Source organism: Onychomys torridus, chromosome 4 (genome assembly GCF_903995425.1).
Source record: "Onychomys torridus chromosome 4, mOncTor1.1, whole genome shotgun sequence".
Taxonomy (NCBI): domain Eukaryota; kingdom Metazoa; phylum Chordata; class Mammalia; order Rodentia; family Cricetidae; genus Onychomys; species Onychomys torridus.
In genome coordinates this window covers 54,854,317-54,876,611 of record NC_050446.1, presented here as the reverse complement: position 1 = coordinate 54,876,611, position 22,295 = coordinate 54,854,317, and the positions used below count along the sequence as shown (strand labels likewise).

Here is a 22,295-nt window from a genome sequence, read left to right as displayed (position 1 = left end):
ATTTCCACTTTCAGTAGAACTTACACTCTTGTCAGCATTATCTTGTGAACCTCAAAAAATAACACATGAAGAGCTTTTGAAAGAACAGACGAGCCTCAGACAGCCATGGCTCTGTCCACTGGTGATTTTGGCATATCCCAGACTTACTGATTCTCTTTCCTCATCTGTAAGATGGTGTTATTATTTTCTCCCTCAAAAGCACATACTGTACCTGGAACATGGTGTTCCTCAGTCAGGGCTAAGCATTGAGACATTCATCAACACCGCAAATTCAACATTATGGCAAAGGTCAAAATGGAAAAGTATTTAAAACCACAGTTTGAACCCAAAGGATCTTGGTCTCTTGGGGGGCCTCCACATTTACAAGGCAGTTGTGAGTTAAGTACACAAGGGAGCCAAAGAACTAAGCCTAGGAAAGAAATCAACGTTTTTGAAAGGAGTATTACCACATTTTCAGACCTTTAAAAGTGGAGTGAAATAAAAATTACAAATGCAATTCAAGGAAGATTAATTATGTGATATTGTCTCAGAGCCAGGAACCTCACAAGGGAATGTATGTAACTAAACTAATCATCTTGGGACCTAATCAGGAGAGGAACTGGGCGGGGTTGTGAAATTCTACAACCTTCTTCTCAGGGCCCAGGGCTGCGCTGGCTTGGTTGGCAAAGGGACAGATGCACAGCAAGACATACTGTTTTCACTGAAAAACTGTGGGTAGAGTCTGGAAGGAATCTTTGTTCAATATTGATCACCTCTGGACACAAAAGATATTACCACCTCAGAGAGGGGACAAGAGTGTCATGGCCCTGAACCAATTCCATGAGAGCTCAAGAAAATACATTTTTTTTTTTTTAAATGAGAAAGGAGGTAAAAACAGAGCTCAGTTATACTCAGGAAGAATACTTAGACAATGAATTTTAAAATTTAGATAAAACATAATGTGTAATAGGGATAGTGAGTAAGGGATTTATGTGGCCTTTCTCTGCTAAGAGCATCGAATAAAAAATGAAAAGAAACTCAATCTCCAGTTAAAATATAATTATAGGCCAATAGGACAATTCTTTTTCAAAGAATACTAATGATTCACATAAAAAACAACCCCCAAGACAGGGAGAAAAAGAGAACAACTTGGTTCAGGAAGAAAGCTTGAGGTTTAATTTTTTTTTTCTTTTCTTCACCTTCTGAATAGAGAGGCAGACACTAGAATTAGATTTAAAAGATAATACAAATTCAACAAATTGACATGGCAGAAATAACTAAGATTTCCACCTAAACCAAATTCCTCCACATTTTTGTATTGATTGTTGTAGAGGTAAATGTACAATTCAAGTTGGAACTTCCATATAAAACCCAATGCATTGACCTTAAAGGTCTAACAGTGTTTTTATTTTTAAGTAAATGTATGGAGAAAAGGATACTGCAAATTACCTGGTCAATAAAACCACAAAAGTGTTTGTTACAATTTATCATTAGCTATCTTGAATGGGCAGAGATCCTTAATTAATATAAGTGGGGCCTCCTGTATGGCCCAGTGGGTAAAGGTGCTGGCCACTGAGCCTGAGACCTGAGTTCTATTCCTGTAACCCATATGGTGGAGGAGAAGACCAGTTCCCAAAGTTGCTCTCTGATCTCAACATACACACCTGTTCCCCAATAAATAAATGTAACTAAAAAAAGTAATAAATTGATTAAAAAAAAAAAAAGCCGGGTGGTGGTGGCACACGCCTTTAATCCCAGCACTCAGGAGGCAGAGCCAGGCAGATCTCTGTGAGTTCGAGGCCAGCCTGGGTGCCCAAGTGAGTTCCAGGAAAGGCGCAAAGCTACACAGAGAAACCCTGTCTTGAAAAACAAAAACAAAATAATAATAATAATATTAATAAATTATTTTTAACAAATATTTTTTTGCTGAATCTAAGTTAGGGCTTTAAAAGAACATAGCTTCTAAAACATGGATTTCACTAATGTCTCATAAACTGTGGAAACTAAAAGGAAAAGGGAGATGTAGCATTTGCAGGAATATATCTCTTACTACGCAGAGAATGAGAGAAAACTTTTTTTTTTTTTTCTGAGCTAAGTATGAGGGACCATTGCTCAGGAACATGGGTTCAGGTTTTCCTGGATGACATCTTCCACCATGAAAGCACATACTTGAATTGGTACTGTCACAGAACAAAATAGAGTCATAAGTTAATGCCTTTACCAAATACATTGGTTGGGGGCGCCAGGCAGCCAGATTATAGAACAGTAAGGGAAATCTCTGCCACAGGTTTTAGATGCAATCTCATGATGTTCTTTCTTAGCTTCTGTGTGGATGGAAGCTAGGTGGGTCAAGTCTATGCAGTGATGTATTTCAAGACTTTGATTTAAAAGTCAAGAGAATGTGGGATCAGATACAGAGGTGGATGATTAATGACTCCCAAGGGGACTAAAGATAGCCCCAAATAATTTTGGTTTTCTGTCAGCAACATTGCAACTCTCTGTAATCATGAAGTTCAATTCAGTCAGTCTGTGGAATGATAGCGTAGGAGTGGCCTCTCCTCTTCAGGGCTTGCAGACAAATGTAAGTTAATAGCTGATTGAAAATATTCCATACTACTTTTCTTCTAGCTATAAGCTGCTCTGTCAGAACCTGGCTCATATATTTTCATCTCTAGCACACTTTAGACTTTATTGTCAAACGTGGATATAAATCTCTCATTTATTTCCCAAGTATTTGCTAAAATGAATTGTAACAAACCCTCATGATGTTTTTGCAGTTTGCAAAATACTTTCTCATTTGATTTGGTCCTTGGGATACTGCTATAAGGAAGATATTTTTATTTGTTCATGTTAAAGGTGAAGAAAGTAGGCCAGAGAGGTGTCTCAGCAGGTAAGGACACTCACCATAAAGCCTGGTGACCTGAGTTCAATACCCAGGGCTCATATGATGAAAGGAGAGAACTGAGTCCCACAAGTTGTCCTATGACCTCCATACATGCTGTGTCATGTACACACACACACACACACACACACACACACACACACACACACCATGATTTTTAAAAAGGTGAGCTTTTTAGAGCATACATGCTAGTTAAGTGCAGGTCAGAAGTCAATCCTTCCGACATGGGAAACTTCTTCCTCCATCATAAAGCAGTGAAGCCACCTAAGGTACAGTAACCACTGCAGCTTCCTGGTGGAGACCATTGGGAAAGTGAAGTAGGAGTCATGAAATCCTTTGGAGGGGTGTATGGTGCCCAGAGAGTCAATGAGGGAAACAGAGACTGGAGTGAGATATCCACCACCTAACGGTGTCTTGTGTTTCTATATAGCCTGACTTTCCAGAATTGCAGTAATGCATTGAGGCAGGCTGCCCATTACCGGTTGTGGGCTACAGGATGGAAGTCTTAGGCTGGAAAGCCACAGCTAAAGTTTGGATTCTGGCCTTCTGTTCCAGGACAAAAGCAGTTTTCAAAGTATGCTCTCGCCCCCAAGACTGGGTGCACTGATGTACTGGTGGCTACAAAGAAATATAAAATGTTTTAGAAGAATGTGCTATGTATAAACTCACATGTTATTGTATCATAAAACCAAGTGATTTCTAAAGTTTTCCAATGGTTGAATGGTTTATCACTATTATGTATTGGGGTGAGAGGGGGCACAACTAACAAAATTCTAGCATGACTTGCAGGGGGTATTGAAGAACCACATGCCTCATAAACACAAAAATGGGCCAAGACTTAAATGAATTTCTTCCTGCTCTGTTCCTCCCAGTGAGGGGTGTTTCCATGATGTGCTAGCTTTTGCTTGGTGCTCCTTGTTGAGGGTGGCAGATCTCTGTTACTGATCAATGTTTTAAGACAAAGGTGGAGGGCCAGAGAACCCGAAGTTCGCCTACAGCACACAGCTCCAGAAAAGCACAGTCAATATCAAATTAGCCAACAGACAATCATACTTTTGAAGCAAAGCTTGGCTTTAATTTTCTCTATACATCTCTTCGTTTAGTTTACAGTTGTTTCCATATTCAAGTGTGTTTTACAGGAAGGCATGGCAATTGTTTTGGGTTGTGGGCTTCTAGAAGCCTTTATCTTGCCTTGGCTTAGGACATTAAGGGCACAGTTCTTTGTCTCTTAAGTCACAGGTAAAAAAAAAAAAAAGACTCATCTGCAAGTATTTTATGCTTCTTTCAGCTGTTGTTAGGAAATGCAACCCTCAAATTATTTTCTACCATACATCTTAGCTATAAGTGATTAAAAATAGACAGGGAGGAGAGAAGGATATAGTTGCAGATTGCAGGACATAAAAAATGCACATCCTGCTGAATTGTGCAAGCTTTGGGGAGCACTTCTTACAGGTGTTCCAGCCCATAGGGCTTGCTCTTTTTTCCCCCCACTCCACGAACAGTCAAAGGTGTTGGCGGGAGACCTCCAGAGCCCGCCCCCTCCCCCATGCACCTTAGGTTTCTGGGAATGCTAACACTTGTGAGGCCAGTAGCAGCTAAAGGAACCACACTGCTTTCACCTCTCAAGTGCAAGGGCCTGGAAGCTGGGTGCCTTCCTCATAGAATTCCCTGCTGGCCTCAGTTTTCCAGAACCCCATTCTCAGAACTCAGAAGAGGCTTACTTTCAATATAGGACAGGAAGATAGGCTAAGACCGTCTTTTTTTTTTTTTTTTTTTTTTTTAAGGACTCTTTAAGCAATTACAGTTTTTCGTGTTCTTTGGGGGTTATGAATTTTGCAGCTTGCCTCCTGCAGTCATTTTGAATACAGACAGTAGTAATAATAAACGTACCAGTAAGGGTCTGTCCTTAGAGTGAGCCTGCCTACCCAGAAGATGTTTGGATTCTAAAAATATAAAGACCATCAGTCAGATTAATGTCCCTTCTCACGCTGGTTACCTCAGGTGCGCTGGCGCCTGCAATAACCTGACATTCCAAGGTGGATTAAAAAAAAAAAAAACCCACAAAAACCCAACACGCAAGCTGCTCCTTCAGAAGGCTCAAGAATGTGGTGAGTGTGCATACATCAGCTCTCAAACCCACCCCGGAAGCAGCACTGGCTTTGGCTGGACTCGAAGGTATTTACTCTGGACACTATGCCAAGACATTAACAGCTGCTGGATTCATTATTTATGGCCTTCCTGTCAATCATCTAAGACAAAATCCAAAGAAATCTATTTCAAAGTCAAGTCATCTAGGTTAAAAAAAATTTTTTTTCTCCGCTCCCTTGTCATTTGTTACCCTTGAATTTCTTCCCAAAGAAGTCATCTCAGAAGACCGAGCCCTTAAAATTATGTTTCCTCCTCCCGCAGTGCTTTCTTTGAAGTGCTTTCCGTGGCAGAAGCAAAGCGCCCTGCCTGTGTCTGCACTATTTTCAGAAGATGGCTTACACCGGGGGAACCCCTGACACGGTTTAGTTTTTGAAACTTCAATCAGCGAGGCCTGGCAGGGGGAGGCCAGCGAGCCCCTCCCCTGCGCACGAGCCTCGCGGGTTCGCGCTGGGCTGCGAAGCCCTGGGCCCACGCGGAGGCTGCTCCGTGTCGCCCGCCCGCCCGCCCGCCAGCCCCGAGCTGCACGCACGGGCAGGAGCCAATACTTGGTGGCGAGCATCTCCAAGAAGAGTTTCAGTCCGCTCGGCCAATAGGTGACACGTCGGCCCCCCGCCCTCTACGCGCGAGGTTTGGCATCCCGGCTTGGGGACCTTACCGCCCCCGCCTCCTCCGCCCCCCGCACACACCCTGACCTCTGCTGGAGGCTGAGGGGCGCGTGGGACCCGGTGTCCAGGCGGGCTCCTAGGCTGCGCCGCCCCCGGGCGTCTCCGTGGCGTTCACCCCCGGCCGCAGCATCCCGCGCCAAGCGCCCGGCCCGTCCTCACGCCGGTCCCGGTGGCCCGCGAGGACTCGGGCACACGCCCCTTACCTGGGCGAGGCCGGGCGCGCAGGCGCCGAGCGTGGAGCCCGCTACCGGCCGCTCAGCCCGCGCTCCCGCTGGGTCGGACAGTTCCGGGGGCCGCGGCGCAGAGCTGTCGCCGGCGCCACCGCCCCGGGCTGCCGCAGACCGCGGGAGAGCGTCTGCGCGAAAGCCCCAGCGCAGCCCTGGCGGGAGCGCCGCCTCCCAAGCACCGGCCACAGCCCCCCGGCCTCGGGAGCCGCTGTCCCGGCGCACCCGCCGCCCGCGCGCAGAGGTAAGCTTGGGGCGGGCAGCCCCGCGTCGTCGCCGCGTCCGCGCCGGTCCCCACCGCCTCCGCCCAGGCGAACCGTGGAGTTTGCGCTCCGTCCCGCCGCCGCCCCACTTGTAGAGGCGGGTTCCTGGCCGCTGCCCCGGCCGCAGAGGCGAGGCTCCCGCCAGCCCCTCGAGTCAAGGAGTAGGTTGGGGAAGCTGCACGAGCACGGGAGTCCCCAGGATGGGCTAGGATAAGCCTGGACGGAAGGGGCGCGTAGAGAAGGATGGGGGACACGAGGAGAGCCTCGCAGGGGTCAGCGGCAGCGCCTCTGCCCCCGGAACTCCGGGTTTTGCAGACTTTTTTTTTTTTTTATACTAGAGGGAAATGAGTTAATTTGGGTAACCGAGGTGTGAGGGGAGGATGACTGTGGAAGCTTAGGGTCCCAAGGGCATTCTGCAGAGGAAAGACCAGAAGATAGGTAGATGGTGAGGTTTAAGAGCAGATGCCCAAAGTTTGTACTTGTTAGGAGCTGCAAAGGGCAGCCTAGGCTAGTGAGAGCTGGTGAAGGTGTCAGCTCAGGGTGGGAGGACTCTGCGGGACGGCGGAAGGGAGGAGGGAAAAGGGAGGGGGAGGACCATCTGTTTTTGCCTCTGCTGTGTGAGGGCCTTGGGATGAGAGGAAGGCTAGACGGAGGTCGTTCATGCTTTGCTTCCTATGGCTCTGGAGGACACCCTGATGGCGAATGTCCTGGGTCCTTCAAGGAAAATAAAATGCCCCTACCCCCATGAGCACAGACAAACAATTTTGGAATGGCCTCAAAAGTTCCTGGATTTGGAAACATTTTCATATAGAGAGGAGGTTGGTGTTTCTTTCTGGTTTTGCTTATCTGATGCTCAGTACACAGAGGCTATTGAAAACTTTGTCACAATGAAGCAAGCAAGATACAGGGAAAATAGTTGTCCAAATGGAATAAAAACACTTGTGTTGTGGGCTAGACTGGCAGCGTCCATACAATTTAGGAAGGGCTGAGAAACGTGTTTATTAAATGAGAGGGGAAGCATTTCAGAAAGTTACTGAGCCCATCTCAAACGTTTAGGTTTCAGCTGTCTCCCCTCAGTGTTTTAGGGTCTGCTTTTGCCTGTATCCGTAATCCTTCAATCGTATTTTAATATCATGTGTGCATTGCGTATGGGCTGTCCTTTCCTGTCAGAGATGAAGGTCCTTAGAATGTAAAATACTGGCTTGCAATTTTGGCTACTTGATATATATATGGTGAAAATATGTTTATTTGGACAAAGCATTGGTTGTTCAGATTTTATATTTTTCAGTAATCAGGTATTTGTGGATTCATCAAATATACTTTTACCCATCTGCGAAAGTGATTTGAGGAAGTTTAAGGTGAAAACCACAAATCAAATAAGCTATTCTTGTAAATCTCCTTGACCTCTCTTGGGTGCATTTGTAGTAAATGCTTTTGGAAAGGTGAACTCTCCAAAACAAGGAAGCATCGCTGCCCTTGCTGGCATAGGGCTGGTGACACCAGTGTTTTGCAGTATAATGCCTGAAGCATCTCATTTGCATAATATTATGTTCCGGTTACATAGGTAAATGATTTAAGAGGGGCCTAATAACCACTATCATTGATATTAAGAAAAACAATGTTGATAGCTTACAGCATTTTAACAATGCACAGATTCCCAGGACCAAAGAAAACAGTTTGTCTCTTTGAACTGAGTCAGAGAGAAACCAAATGGAGGCATTTCCTCCTCAGTCAAATTAGAGACAGAAGTGTGGTTAGTGCTTGGCACCCAAGCACAGCAAATAATGAGATTCGACAGCAGTTGGAAGATATCGTCACAAAGTGGGACTGTTGTGTGGTGATCAAATATCCTGGCTCTGGAAGTAAAGGGAATCCATCAAAACAAACAACTCTGAGGGATGAACCTCTACATAGAATGATGCTGGATGGTGTTGGGTACCATGAGCAAGACATCCCAACTCTGCTTTTTCCTTCTCCTCCTGACTGAGTTTGAAAATGTTATTGCCTAACTTCTTTTCAGTTTTTTAGGATTTAAAAACAATGTTTATTTAATAAAATATTAAAGCTGCACCTCAATGCTTTTATACACAAGTATGCACCTTGCTCTGGCAGCTAAAATTTGTAATTTAAGAGTCACCCAGATGATAATGGTTTTAAAGACATGAAAGGATCATGGGAAAAAAGCTGAAGAAATGTATGACAAGGCTGGCGTTCCATAGAGAGTCCATTTGCAATGATGGACCTTAACAGTTTGCTCAGGTGATGGCCACCAGAAGCACCAACCACAGTAAAATGAATAGGCTTGAGTCTAGAAGCTATTTTGGAAAGGAACAAAATGTAATAAATGTTCCATTTACTAAACAACAAGGTGATTGGCTATTGAAGAATGATTCTTGGACTATTGCTTTTACTCAATTTTTGGGTCAAATTGATAATCATTCTCCTGCTGATCAATTCTTACAATTTGCTCAGATGAATTCTTTTCTTTTTCCTAAATTAGTAATGTGAACTCCAGTAAAGGATGCTACTTTAGTTTTTACTGATGGCTCATCTGATGGAAAAGCAGCATATGTAAATATATGCATGTGACAATTGATACTTACTCAGGATTTTTGATGGCCAGTGCACAATCTGGAGAAGCCACCAAACACGTAATTGCTCATTGCCTGAAAAAGTTATTAAAACTGATAAAGATCTGGACATATTAGTAAAGCTTTTTATCAATTTTGTTCTCAATTGCAAATTCAGCATAAAACAGGCATTCCTTATAATCTTCAAGGACAAGGTATTGTTGAGCAAGCCCATGACTGTCTAACTTCTAATGACAGCTGTCTGTCTGTCTATCTATCTATCTATCTAACTATCTATCTATCTATCTATCTTATCTATCTACATGAAATGACAGTGTTTGTGTGTTGAAATTTCTTGACTTCTGTTTGTTTGTTTCTATTATTATTTCTTCTACACACCATTCATTATTCTTTATCATTCCCACATTCTTGTCTCTGTTCCCTGTGGATCTCAATATGATGTATTTACCCAACCTTTTTCTTCTTCATTGTTAGTTTTTTTTAATCTAATGCTTTCTCTTGATTTTCTCTGATAGGTAGGTTATCTTCTCTCTCTCTCTCTTTGTAGATTTTATCCAGCATTGTCCTTTATTAATCTAGATTCTCCCTAAAATGACATCATAGTTCTGCATGCCTCCTAAGCTTCATATTTACACTGTGAAACCCCAGAGAGGGCCCTGCGCAGATCTCAGGTGCCTTAAGTCTACTGTCTGTTTTCTAAAACTAAACTTAAACTCTAAGCACCATCTTTTAAATGAGCAGGGGTGACTTTGTGTCAGTTTTCACATTTCTCCCGAGCACCCAGAACCCAGCCTCCCCCCCATACCTTTTCTTTCCACACGTAATTCACAAACAGCCCGGTTTCCCTCTCCAAGGTGCCCCTTGAGAGTCTCATCCTCATATTCTCAGTGTGGCTGCCTTTGTTCAAGCTCATCTTTTTCTAGAGACTACCACCCTCGCCAATTAGTTTGCCATCTCTTGTCTCTCCCGTCCCTAATGCATTTCATACTTGCTTTGGGCAAACAAGCTGTCTAAAACTTACTCACTAGTCGACTCCTCTGCAGTGCCCCAGTAACATAAACCTCTGCTCTAAGAGCAAGATCCTTTGCTGCTCGTGAGGTGCACTCTGACCTCATTGACTTATTTATTAAGTGAATCTGCCCTGTGCTAGGCCCAGGCTCGGTTGAGAATTTTGAAAGCCTCTGCTGATGTTCAGTGATAGGCTGAAATTTTTCAGTGTTGGAGCCCACTGCTAAAATGTCGTCTTACGTGGTGGTAGAAACGGGGCCCCAGCAATCCCACTGGCTTGGAGCTCCTCCGTTAAGTCCTCTGAGGTGTAGTCAGGTGCTTCCTGGCAACAGTGTGACCTGCCCTGTGCTGAAGGCGGTGCTGTCTTAACCCACAGCAGGGCTCTGGCCCTGCACCTCTGTGCTCACGCTGTCTCCTCCATCCTGAACAGACCTTTCATTCCCATACAGCCATTTCCACCTGTCTGAGAGTCAGGGCAGTTGCTGCACGCTTTTCGACCTCCCTTTGAACCTACAGCTCTGACTCCAGCAAACTCTATTCCCTTCCATTTCACTTCTCTGAAGTGCCAGTCAATTACGTGTTTTCTGCATTCGTATTTAAGAGCTCTACAGTAACCTGGCCTCACCTTAGCCCGTCATTTCCTGAAAATACTTAGCCAGGGGCCTGGCCTCTCATAGGACACCAGTAGATAATGTAACTGGTTGGATTAAGTTCTTCCTGGTTCTGGAGTCTCAGTTTATATAACTGGTATTATTTGAACACTTTAATTTGGTTCTTAGAGTAGAGGCTGTGCTTCATAAACTTGAATATGCACATAAACAGAAATGTTATTAAGTGTAGATTCTGCTTGAGCAGGGACTTGGATTAGGCCCATGATTCTGCATTTCTTCACAAACTCCCAGGGAGTGTGGAAGAAGCTGGTCCTAGAGCCACACTTTCCCCATGGAGGCAGAAGGTGATGGTAAACAGGCTTGGAAGTGTCAGGTAGCAACTGCCTCTCTCTTGGTGATTGTACAGTTAGTTGGTGCTTGCTTCCATACTAATTCATATCAGGAAAGGACAGATATGGATGTGTTTCCCAAGGATGAGTGGAGGGGTGGGCGCTTCCATGTGTCTCCCTGTGATTTTGGTGCTACATTTTTGCAATTGGACTTGACCCCATTGAGTATTCTCCAGCCAGATGATAGTGCTTTGTTACACATGCCTCTTTTTCCCAGGGCTGCACATCTTGGCTCACTTTCTTTCTTACTCTGCGTTGATCCTCTCCCCTCCTTGTCTTGTGCACACACTCTCTTTCCTTCTCCCTCCCCACCCTCTCTTGAAATTCTCTTCAGGTGCCTTGGCGGACTCCCTGCCCCACCCGTTCTCCTAAGGTATCCAGAAGTTTTCAGAGCACAGGAGACTTGAGCTCTCTATTTGCCTTGGTTGCCAGTGGGAGACCCTAGACAAAACTGTTTTCTTTCTGGGTTCCTCCATCCCCCATCAGTAGAAGGTGTAGGTGACAAAACTTCTTGGGTCTGCTTCAGGACCAAGGCAGACACCATGTGGATCTTTCTTCCCCTGGGGTGGCAGACAAATGCTGGGCTGACCAGAGAAACGAGGCTTGCTGATCTGCTTAAGCTGGTGTGTGTTTCTGCCTGTGTTCTCGCACCAAGGTCCTGTTCCAGCTAAACAACCTGAGCTTCTATTGTTGGAAACAATCCATTGTTTGCTTGCCTTACTCCTTCCCTCCTTCCCTCCTTCCTTCCTTCCTTCCTTCCTTCCTTCCTTCCTTCCTTCTTTGCTTGCCTTACTCCTTCCCTCCCTTCCTCCTTCCTTCCTTCCTTCCTTCCTCCTTCCTTCCTTCCTTCCTCCTCCCTCCTCCCTCCTCCCTCCCTCTCCCTCCCTCCCTCTCCCTCTCCCTCTCCCTCTCCCTCTCCCTCTCCCTCTCTCTCTCTCTCTCTCTCTTGTTTTTTTTTTTGAGACAGGGTTTCTGTCCTGGAACTTGCTCTGTAGACCAGGCTGGCCTTGAACTCACAGAGATTCCCTTGCCTCTGCCTCCCTGCCTCCCGAGTGCCCACTGACTAGCTGCTTTCTTTAAGAAAAAAAATTTTTTTTTCAGCATTAGGGATCTGAATCTAGATCCTCACTTACATAAGCAGGAGCTCTGTTGCTGAGTCACCTCTCCAGCCCCCCCCTTTTAAAAATTTATTATTATCTTTATTACATTCAATTAATTTATTGTGTGCATGAGCATGTGCATAGACATGGTCACATGTGTGCATGAGGGTGGGCATGTGGAAGTTAAAGGACAACTTGTGGAAATGGCTTATCCCCTTTTTTTCTACCACATGGGGTGCAGGAATTGAATTCAGGGTTCCAGGTTTGGTAGCAGGTGCCTTTTACCCACTGAACTATTTTGTCAGCCCCCTCTTTTTACTGTTTTATTTTGAGACAGGGTCTCACTAAGTTGCATAGGCTGGCCTTGAACTTGGAATCCTTCCTGCCTCATCATCTCACATAGCTGGCATTACTAGACCTGACACATTTGTATTTCTTAAGAAAACGGCTGTTCCCTGAATCTCTAATTCAGGTTTTGTAATCCTTAGGTGCACACTAAAAATCACTTCAAGGAACTTGAACAATAAAAATGCTTATCAGTATTTAAAAAAAAATATCCCAGAGTGATTTTAGTCTCCAGCCTGAGTGGAACATTGCATCTTCTGGCAGGTAGAGTGGATGTCATGTGGCGGCTGAGAATACATAGTATTTTTCTAAGGCAAACTCTGGCCTTTAGCCCATCAGCTCAGAGAGTTTGGAGAGGTTACTTCAGTTCTTGACTTCTCTGTGGTGAAGCGACCACGTGTGAGATGCTGTCTGCTGGGTTGTTGCTGTAGTGCCAGGTGGACTTATGTGCTGGGAAGGGCAATGACTGTTCACCCTGCCAATCCCAGGAGTGCAACTTGAAGGCCCTCATCCTCTAAGGGTTAGCCTAGTCAACACTACTCTCTCTCCTCATTCAGCTTCAAGAGGTTTAGCCCAGTGTGATCAGTTTGAAAAGAAATTTATGAGCATATTTCTCAGAAGGTAGTGAAAAACATGGGGAAGGCATATATACTAATAAAAATTCAACCACCCTTTGGTATTTGATTCATTTGGTGCCACATCAACTCTATGATCTTGTAAATAGCAGAGATAGATTAAAATACTTATAAACTGATACAGAAGGATGGCTAGACTTTTTTTTACCTACTTTATGAAAAATGACTTAGCTCTTTAATAAAGACAGTTCTATCATCAACAAATAAAAAGGATTGAAATTCATGAGCCTGAGAGAGCATTTTATTTTGGTAATAAATATGAATGTGCAAAGCATTTACATTTCTGAGTTTATAATAGGAAATGGAATTTAAAAATAAAAAAGCACACACAGAGATATTCTGTCCTATGCCGGCTAAAGCCAATCAACTTTCCCCCCTCTTTTTGGCTGGGATTCTGAATAGCCATTATGCTATTATGTTATCATTATATCAGCAAAACAAAGCTTAGATAAATGGACAGAACCAGTAGTAACTGGGGACTGATATTTCACTCTCTCTTCTTCATACATTTGAGAATAAATAAAAAAGGTATTTTGTAATCTTAGTGGGCCTGGCAGGGGTGGCAGGATGTAATTATCCGGGATGTATATGGCAATGATTATCAGGAACGTTATGTGACCATGATTATCAGGGATGCTGTATAATCATGATGATCAGGGATGCTATATGGCAGTGATGCTATATAGGGGTGTTGTGTGGCCATGAATATCAGGGATGCTATGTGACCCTTTTGTCAGTTGGAATACAAAGTTCCATTCTGGTAACTTTTTAGTTACCAGGAAATGTTTTCAGCTAAGTGCACACTATCAGCTTAGTATTTATTTCCACATTGTGATGTATAGGGTTTTAAATAACACGGTTAAGAAGATGAGATGGAATGTGAAGAAGTACATTGGGCTCCACTGAGGAGTATTGTGAGAAGGACTGAACTCATTCTTCTAAATCTTTGCCTGAGTAATCTAGTGCGAAATTCTGCAGAAGGCTGTGATGTTTGATGACGTGTCTTCCCTAAGGGGTCTGTCTCATGCTTCTCCTATGAAGTAAGGTTTTGTCCCCTCAAAGCCTGGGCACTTGGTCAGCTTACACTGATTTCCAGACATGGTTCAAAGTCCAGCTCTTTTCAGGTTTAATAAACTGCTGTTTCTTCAACATGTCAGAAAAGGGTGTGGACGTCACCAGTTAGGCAGGTGACCATTAAGTCATGGTGTCTTTAGGGTAAAAAGTGACCTTTGTACAAAATTCTCTTTGATAAATAGAAAAATGAAACACGGAAAATTCAGAATATTTAAAATCAGAGCCTAAGGACATTGAGCAGTGCAGGTAGTGATAGATAGTGTTTACTGGTATCAACATTAGATTTTCAGCTTCTTATTGTAAGTGTATGTGTGTGTGTGTGTGTATGCACTTAGGATGTGATGGTTTGGGAGTCGGGAAACTTCTCCTCACAGGCTTTTGGGTGGGGGATTACCTTATATGCAAGAAAGTCTGATATTTAGAATAATGACACACAAATCATGAGATCTCACTGTTTATATATACGATATATGTGTGGGGGGGCTTTTTTATTTTATTTGCAGGAAATATTTTTATCGAGTCAGTGGATTTCATATGCTGGAGTCCTGGAAAGGCACTCCATCTCTATTTGTGTTGCACTTTGAAGATGGGAACTAGAATAGCCCAAAGCTTGGGTTTATATCCCAGATCAGACTTTGTGACTGTCACTTTTGGAACTTTCTTTTAGTAGCTGTGCAATATTGATTTAATATTACTTAATGTTCTTATGTCTTTAGCTCCCCAAATCTAAGAAACAATAAAAAATACTTTCATGGAACTATTTTTAGACAGTACAACATAATGTGCTTAGCAAAATTCTTGGCACCTGTAGTATTCATGAAGGTAGCCATAATTGCACATCATGCAGCTTGTTATTAGTATCAGGTACCATGTAGGTACTCTGACTTCTTTGCTGAAGGAACTTTTATAACCCTGAAGGCTTGAATTTCAGTTTGAAACTCACTTATCGTTTTGCCAAGCTGTGTTTTTTTTTTTTTTTTAATCTAATTTCTCATTTTTATCTTTTTTTCTTTATTCTTTTCTCATACGGTGCAGACTCCTCTCCTTCTCCTCTTCCCAGCCCCCCTCCCATCTCCCCAATTCCATGGCTCGGCAATGATGTATTTTGTATTTTCTCATCTACTTTTCCTTGTTTGCTTTAGAACAGTGAAATGGGAGACTATAGAAAGGTAGAAGTGTAAGCATTGTAAGGACCCTTGGAAAAATGTGTAGCCCCCTGTAGTTTTTTTTTTTTTTTTTCTCTAATACAGGTGGGTTCTAGAACTTTAGGAAAGATCAAGGGTTTAATGGCTTCTGCATGACCATGCTTCCCTCACTTAGTCCTTAGGTGAACACATGGGATGTTGGGAAATGACTGGAGTCAGGAGTGGTCCAGGAAGAGGAGTTTATGTTGCTAGGGTCTGTTTGTCTAGGGTGAGGGCACATCTACTTCCTGGTACTCTCTTCCAGGGAACCTGACTTTTGATGGATGGCCGCCCAAGTCCTCCTGGGTAGAGCGGCATTTATATTAATAGCTGGATTTTATGTGTTGTTATAATTTAGAAAGCAGAATAAGTGACAAGAGAAAGATATAATTGGTGTACTACACAGGGGATTTCCAGAGCTTAAATTCATAAACTTCATGTCCCTCCTATGGTTCTTAGTAGTCAATTTCACTTTCATAAGGACAGATCTTTTGGGAGAATGGCTAAGAAGGGGTTTCTCTACATAGCCCAGTCTGTTCTGAAGCTCACTCTGTAGACCAGCTGGCCTTGAACTCACAGAGATCAGCCTGCCTCTGCCTCCTGAGTACTGGGAGTAAAGGCATGTGCCACCATGCTTGGCCTTTGGTATTTATTCACTTTTGAAGCTGTGTCAACCAGTTTTCCCATGTCCGAGAAAAAAGATGTTTGGGATAAAACTTAAAAGGAAGAAAGTTTATTATTAATTTTTATTGTTTCAGAAGGGTAGTGTCCATGGTGGGTTAACACTATTGCTTTGGGGATTGTCGTGAGGGCCCACAGCATGGTGAGGAGCATGTGGTGGAACACAGCTACTCACCCCATGGTTAGCCTCACCAGGTTGAAGGATCACCAGGCCACACTCACTTGGAGATAAACGCTGGGTCTCAGCTAGGGGTGCTTGTTGGAATTATTTATGGTTCCAAATGAAAGTCCAGGAAAAGCTCAGCTTTGTCAGACCACACTGTCATCACTTTGACCCAAGCGCCAAGAGCCAGCCATGCAGGGGCCTTTCCCATGTGAGTTCTGGCAAGCAGTCTTTGCTCCATCATTGACTGCTCACTGGCCTTTATGGGTTTTAGTTCACTGCAGTTCCCTACAGCAGTGTATACTCTGGCTGTGTGCATTGCCTCGGTGTTTCTGTAAGCATCACACATTGGGTGCTGGGATTCCAGGGCCCCAGTCTAAGCTAAGGGGCTGGTTCAGTCAGTGATGATTGCGGTCTCCTTTCTTTTTGACTTACCGTCATCCTGTCCTGCAGCTCCCAAGGTAACTACCTAGAGTCCAGATGTGACAATGCACATCCAGGCTGCTGCTGTCAGATCCTTGGAGATTTCCTTGCCTTGCAGGACTTACATAAGCAAGGTTCAGCTTCCCTCAGCATTCAGTCGGCTCTTAGGTCTGTTGCCTTCTTCTTGCACTGTGGTGGAGAAGGGACAGCAGGACATGTTCTGGGCTGGCATTGGCAAAGGGGAATCAAATCTTTAGGAACAGCTGATCATGGAGATCATGTTTCTGAAAGATCAAAGGACCGTTCAGTCCGTGTAACCATTCTCCCACGTCTTTAGGGTACACACCTCAGTATATCCATTTACAGTTCAAATGTTAGAATTGTTTATGTTGGTGTCTAGAGTAATTAGCACAAGTGATACTGGTCATTCATGATTAGGTTTCAGCTCTCACTCTGACCACTGTTTTGAAACCCAACAGCCCTGTTGTGTTTTGTTAATAACAGTTTGTTTTCAGGGACAGGAGGCATCATAGGTCTAACATTTCCTTGTCATAGGGCCATGCTGTGATTGTGTCCTGCATTGCCTGCCTCATCTCTCACCCATATCACCGCCTTCTCTCTACTGTAAGGGAGGGCTCAATGGTAACCGAAGGGTCATTTGATAAAGGAAGATGATTAGCACAAAGCTCTATGTACCCTGGGCATGCTAGATCCTAGGAAGAAGAGAATCAAACATCCAGGATATAGCAACATCAAACCTTACAGATTCTGAGGCATATTGCTAATCACCTGGCAAGCTTATTTTCTAACATTAAGGGGAAAAATATGTCAAAGGAAGCATCTGAACTGCCCCATAGGGGTAATTATGCAGGTGGTTTGAGGACACCTCTGCAGGATGGGTTTTTAATAGTCTGTAGAGCCTGTGCCTAATTGGGAAGGTCATGCCACTCGCAGGGCCTCTCTGGCTCCACCACTTCTTCATGCCTTTCAAGCCGTATGATGATCAGGCACATTGGAGTCAGGATTCTGTATGGGCAGAAACCCTTCCAAACAGCTCAGGATGATGAAAGACAGGGTAGAATATTTGTGAACTTCCCAAACCCCCGTGGCCGCTGCCTCTTAACCCTCTCCAGGGAGAGGACTGGCATGTGCCTCCCCATCTGTGCCAGATAAGAAGGCTTAGAACAGACATGGCAGTTGCCTGAAAACTCTGAAAGGGTGGCACGTGGATACGGAAGTAGATTCGGTTTCTGCAGCTCCAGCAGGCAGGACCAGATTCGGTGGGCAAGAATATAGGGAGGCAGATTTCAACTCAATATGAGAAAGTACTTTCTAATGATTCCAACTTTCCAATAACAGTCTGTCTGCCTTGGAGTTTCATGTTCCCCTTGAGCTGAAAGTCAGCACTGTGTGCGGATCAGTCACCAGAACCCAGAGAAGGAGTTCCAGCACTGTGTGAAAACTCAGCTGCCCTGATCCCTTGACATTATTGTTAAAAATCAGTTGAAGATTGGTTCTAGACAGGGGCGAGATGGAGTGTGAGAAAAAGTAGGAGGTATTTCCAGACTCCTTAAAGCAAGAGCGAATGGTCACACCTGCTCTCAGTTCTTAGCACATTTCACTTATTTCGCACTTGTGCGTGCAGTCACAAGAGCTCATCAGCAACCCAATGGTGCAGATTCCAGGGTGGTGTTAAGCCAGAGTTCCACAGCTGCTTCCTGCTCTGCACACAGGGTCAAGACTTGGTGGGACTTTTCGCAGGTTGTGTGAGCAGGCAACCTTGCTTAAACGTCCTTGAGAATCCTTGCACGTTCGCAGGGCTCTTTGCCACGCTTCACACATGCCGTGTGCAATATTAGATTGTAGTAGGCTTTGTCTTGCGTTTTTTGTGTTTTCCCTCTCTCTAGACTGAAAGCTTCTTGAAAGTAGGCTTGTTGACTTCTTGATCAAGTTAACGATTTGCACACGATTCTGGCAAAAAGTAAATGCTAGGTCTCCTAAAAGAAATACCTGGGATGAGTTTTATCCTCCAGGTAAGGAACCAAAATGCTACAGTGTTCTTTGTTTCGGACTCTACTTTTCTAACCCTAGGCACATTCCGATTACCTCCCCCACACATTCTGTCGCTGGGGGAGAGGGAAAGACAGTGAAGGGAATGGAGCCTGAAGGATGGCCCACAGCAGATAAGCGAGACACCCTTGTGCAACACCTTTGGTGTCCCCCGCTGGACCTGTTGCCCTCTGGAGCCCTGGTGGTAGGCTTGGCTGTGTTGTTTGTTTCTGTGACTTCAGTGTTCCCCTCCAGACAGTTTCTGAGCTCATTTGCTCTTAAATTCTGTGATTCATCATCTGTCTTCCCTTCCAAGGCTTTCTGTAGCCCTTTCCCCATGCACAGTATTTTCCAAGAAGGCAGGATGGTGCTGTCAAGAGACACAGTGCTGGGCATAGAAATCTGGGATGTGCAACGGGAAAGAGTTTGTTCCTTGTTGTCTGACTCAGCCAGACGAAGTCCCTGCTGCCTGGCTCTGGAGGACTTACGAACACCTCGAAGCAGAAGAATCTTGTATAAAATAAGTGTGTTATGTAGGTAGTGGGATCGCAAAGACTCAATGAGACACTGTATAGGGAGTATTTATCTTGGGCCAAACCAAAATGAACATCTGAGAAATGATTGCTGTTAGTAGTTGGAAACCCCTTTTTCTTTCCTTCTCTTTTCTCCAATACCTGGAAGGCACGCACAGAAGTCCCACAGAAGTTTCCTTGGCCCATGCCAAGGCCTTTATTGTTTGTGCTCTTGCATGTCATTCATCCTCCACCTAGAATTGCTAAAGGAAAGCAAGGTTCCCATTTCCTAAAGCATGCTGCTCCCGCATGGGCAGTGAGAGTCACCCGTTTCCCAGTGTCTGGGAATATATTTATTCTACCTGCAGGAACCTGTGAGAGTCCAGCTCTGACCTGCACCCACCTTTCCAAGGGTACTTGGGTGGAGGAAAGAGGAATGAGGAGATATCAGATAGAAAGGGGGACCTAGACAACCAGGAGAAAGACAGAGACATGGGATAGCTTCAGAGGGCCATGGGTCAATACCCAACAGCCCAGCGCTTTATTCAAAAGGCCTTTTTATAATTGCCAAGGGGCGAGGCAAAAGACCTCCCCCTGGCAAGATCAAAGCACACCGTTCATCCAAATATAGACCCTTCCAAACACCTGGTAACCATGCCCATGGTCAAATCATCCCATTATGCAGCTCTGCTGGGTAAAGCAAGCTCAGATTCTCTGACCCTGAGTAATTTGGGCTCCCATATCTCCCATTTGCGTAGAGGACATAAATGGTACTGCAGAGATAGGAAGTGGGAGTGGGGTTGTATCTTAATATCATCTAATGTGTCACACCCATATGAGGATTCCATTATTTGCAAAAGCTTTGCCTGAGCGATGGTGACACAGCAGCTCTGGAGCTTGACAAAACGTAGACACCTTATAAAAATTTATGAAGTTAGTGTTATAAGGAACACACTGCACATGCAGAGCAGTCACATTTCTTATTAAAATAATTTCACCACTAGGCCCATTGTCTCCATATCACCTGTAATAGAAGTTCATGCTTTGGCTAGACACCTCACTAGCCTGTAAACTTTATATGGGCTTTTGGCAAAGGCTGATAGTTTTATGAGATATGATTTTTCTCATCTTACCAAATTAGATTATTTGAGACAGCATATCTAGATATAAAATTCCAGTTCTGAGTAAATCTGTACTTCAGAGACTCTGTGCGTCCCAAGAGCAGAGTGGAAATGGAGCATAATAAATCAGCCTTGAGCCCATTTCTCTCCACACAACCCCATCATTCATCCTCTGTGTGGTTTCCATGACCACTTTTCCACAGTCAGTCATTCTGCATCTAGGCTGGCTCGTCCCATGGGTGGGTTGTCTTCCTTCCATGGACCAGCTCTTACCTATGATATGCTCTTTGACATGCTCTTATGTTCATAAGGCCCTTTCTAGAACTGTGTGGCATTGTCCAAGCCTGCTCATGATCATATGGCAAAGTCTAGGCTAGTGAGAATATGGTCTGCCTGTCGCAGAAGCATACTATTAAGAAGGTACTTCATTTAATATGGATTAGAATAGATAAACTCTCCTGAAACACAGATATAGGCCCACTGGGTACTTCAAGAATTCTTTTTTCCCAGGTCTCGTCTGAGGGGACAGCAGAGTGACCTGATGCTAAGACCTCCTTATTCCATCCATTCTACTTCATCTGTGGGGAATGTTTCATCATTGTGCCTCTTTGTCAACACTTCTTTGATCTATGGGTACCACCATCTGTTGCCACAATGCCCAAGGTGGCTGCAGTGACTTGCAAGGAACTTGGAAGGAAAAAAAAAGTGTAGGAAGATTTCTTCCAAGATGGAGCCTAGGTAGTTCTACTGCGTGGGGGATTAGATACATAGTTTTCAACCCTGTTTCTATCCTGTATTATTTGTGTGATGTTAGACAATTTTCCTAAACTACCCCTTGATTTCACTATGTACAAAGCAAGTAGCAGGATTAGTTAACTCTTAAGAGAAAACTCTAACTGAAGCAGCATGCACTGGGCCTATACACATCTGCACCATGCCCTCTGTATATACTGTACCTTTCAGTTAGTACTTCTTTAGGACTCCTACATGTGTAAATGAGTGGGTCTCTGATTCTTGTACCTGCCCTTGGGGCTCTTCTATTTTTCTATTGGCTTGGTTTGTCTAACTTTGATGTGATGGTTTTTGTTTAATATTCTTGTATTTTGTTATGTTTCATTGCTATCTCTTAGAAGCTTGTTCTTTTCTAGTCAGGGACAGAAAGGGAGAGGATCTGGACAGGAAAGGGGGTGGAGAGGAACAAGGAGGAATAGAGGGAGGGGAACTGTCCAGATCATATTGCATGAGAAAAGAATCTATGCTTAATAGAATGGGAGAAAAAAAGAAAACCGTAAATTATGAAGTGTGTAGACATGGAAAGTCACCCTCTCTTCCTTTGTACAATTTGATTTAAGGAGTAGATGTCTTGAGAATCAGCCAATGGAATCTGAGGCTGGGAAAGGTCCACTCTCAAGAGGATAGCCCTGCTACTCCGAGCCCTTATCTAGGGGATACATCTTTGTGTAGAAATCCAGACTATTGGTCATGATTTGGCTAGAGCAGACACCTGGAGCAGTGGCTTACCGGAGAACGTAATGGCTTACTGGAGACTGTAAAATTAGAGTGGCAAGCAGGGCCCAAGATGGACAGCTGAAGTGGTGGCACTCATTTGATTGTGTGTGTAGGAGAAGAGTTGATCATTTCAACAAGTAATTTGAAAGATGGTTAACTGAGTGATTGGCTAAATTGTGTGTGTGTGTGTGTGTGTGTGTGTGTGTGTGTGTGTGTGCGCGCGCGTATGTGCGCATGCGCGTGCACGTGCATGCCTATGTGATGCATGTGCAGGCCAGAGGAGGATGTTGATGATTTTTACTTTTCTTTAACTCATATTTAAAGACAGTGTCTCTCGCTAAACTATACAGTCTAGCATTTTGGCTCAGCTAGCTGGCCACCAGCCTTCCTGGACCCAGCCGTCTGCAAATCCAAGTGCTGGGTTTGCAGGCATGTGTAGCCATGCCTTGCTTTCACATGGGTGTTGGGAATTTGAACTCAGTTCCTCTTGCCTGCACAGCAAGTGGTCTTGCCCCCTGAGCCATCTCCTAAACCCCCTTAGTAAACCTTTTCAGGGTGCTTTCACCTGCATTTGTTCATTCACACGCTTTCAACTCCCTTTAGAGGAAGGTGATAAGCTGTATTTCTTGCCTATTTGAGGAAAGGAAGAGTTTCTCAGTTGAAGGTCTGAGAAGAAATATGCTATGCCTGGAGCAGCACAGCTCTGTGGTAGCAGACAA

The 22,295-nt window shown here is 44.3% G+C and overlaps 1 protein-coding gene across 3 annotated transcripts in view; it reads left to right on the top strand.

Moving 5' to 3' along the window:
* Nucleotides 1-5,347: 5,347 nt before the first annotated feature.
* The window catches only part of Znf385b (zinc finger protein 385B), a 391,103-nt gene continuing 374,155 nt past the window's right edge, over nt 5,348-22,295 (top strand). For 2 of the 3 annotated variants that reach the window (XM_036186184.1, XM_036186183.1), the window contains exon 1: nt 5,351-6,162. The gene's annotated coding sequence lies outside the window, so the exon portion shown is untranslated. Of the gene's footprint in view, nt 6,163-22,295 lie in introns of all 3 variants that reach the window. The other variant, XM_036186187.1, reaches the window with a different exon arrangement.